The 1,663-nt window shown below is 54.0% G+C and overlaps 1 pseudogene; it reads right to left on the bottom strand.

Annotated features, from left to right (window-relative positions):
- LOC123133351 (WAT1-related protein At5g64700-like) lies at positions 1 to 1,400 on the bottom strand (annotated as a pseudogene).
- Between the last annotated feature and the right edge of the window lie 263 nt (positions 1,401 to 1,663).

Below are 1,663 nucleotides of genomic sequence, written 5' to 3'. Positions count from 1 at the left end.
TGTCACAGCTACACCTGTGAAGCCATCTTGATATTCTTCTCCTCCAACTCTATCTTATCCTCCTTGTCACCATTACGAGCGTTACTACTGCAGCATCCTTGTTTAACGTCAGACGCTGCTGATGCAGGAGCTAGTCTAGGCGGCAGTGGCGGTGGTGACTGTTGATGCTCCTTGCTCTTCCCCAAGAGCACCCTGTACAGCCCGGCGACCAGCAGCGCCCCGCCAAGGACGCTGCCGAGGTGAACGACCTCACCGAGGAAGAAGGAGGAGCAGAACATGGTGAGCACGAGCCCTACCGGATTAGTCATGGCCAGAAACACGGGGCCTCGCCTCTCGATGCACCATGCCTGCAGGTAGAAGGACACCCCCGTCACCACGAACCCGGAGTAGGCCACGGCGACGAGCCCCACATCCAGCCGTAGCCTCCACGCGACGGACATGTCCTTCCCGAAAGCGGTCACAGCAGCCGCCAGGGCGAGGGACTGTGGCGTGCTGAGCAGGCATTGCAGTGTCGTGGCCAGCAACTTATTGGGGTACTCCGTGAGGAGGCGCGCTTGGAGGACGATCCAGAGCGACCACGTCAGGTTGGCCAGGAGCATCAGGAACGTGCCTTCCATCCAATCCCCTTGCTTCCCGCCGGCCATGGCGGCGGCGAAGGCGCGGTGGTGGTTGAGGGGGTTGAGCGGCGGGCCGGCGTAGAGGGCGATGACGAGGACCCCGGCGACACAGAGCGCGACGCCGGCGAGCTTTGCTGCGCCCGAGGCGGTGCGGAGCTTGATGGCTTCGTAATATAGGAGGACGGCGAAGAGGAAGGTGAAGACGGGGATGGAGTTGCTCGTGGCTGAAGCCACCGTCGCGGAGGTGTACTTGAGGCTCATGTTGTGCAGGTTCATGCTCACCGTGTTCCTGCGTACGTGTGCAATACTTGTTACTGTTGCAAGTACGCATGTATATATGATCACTTCCTCGATCAATTTAAGCAAAAGCAAACGACGAATCCGCAGGCAATGTTAATGGTGTCGTGCTCTTACTCTTATCCGAGTAAAGCATACATGAATATCTTGGTGAACAACCACAGTGACATGGGTGGAGCGTTTCTCCTGCAAAATCGTTGACATTCATAGATATTAAGGGGGATGACCTAATTTTAGGTGGTGAATTACATCCAGATCAAGTAACTAAGTAACTAAATAGTTAGTGAATTACCTTTCAAGGAGGATGGCGAGGGGTAGCAAGAGAAGACTGGCGGCTGCCTGGCGGTAGAAGATGAAGACAAAGGTATTCATGCCGCCGTCGAAGGCCGCCTTGGAGACGACGTACATGCCGGTGTAGATCACCCGTATCACCATTGCAACAATGTACACCTTCTTCCCTGCATTCGTCGACATGCCTAGCTTCTCCTCCCGATCGACTGATCGACGAGTATTCACTTTTCACTGAGTACGCCTTATATAACCAAAGCTCAACCGGGAATGCATATATGCTCATGTTTAAACTAAGTACTCCTATTCATCTATAGATGCTCATGTTTAAACTAAGTGCTCCCTTCCTCTATAGTGCGCATACATTCTAGTTCCAATACCAATGCATGACATGGATGTTGTAGTATGGACGAAAGCAGCCTCGCTGCAGCAGCCTGTCCTACGCACTATAGAGAGGAGAT

The sequence above is a fragment of the Triticum aestivum genome, chromosome 6B (assembly GCF_018294505.1).
Source record: "Triticum aestivum cultivar Chinese Spring chromosome 6B, IWGSC CS RefSeq v2.1, whole genome shotgun sequence".
In the NCBI taxonomy this organism is placed as follows: domain Eukaryota; kingdom Viridiplantae; phylum Streptophyta; class Magnoliopsida; order Poales; family Poaceae; genus Triticum; species Triticum aestivum.
This window is presented reverse-complemented; position numbering and strand designations above follow the sequence as displayed.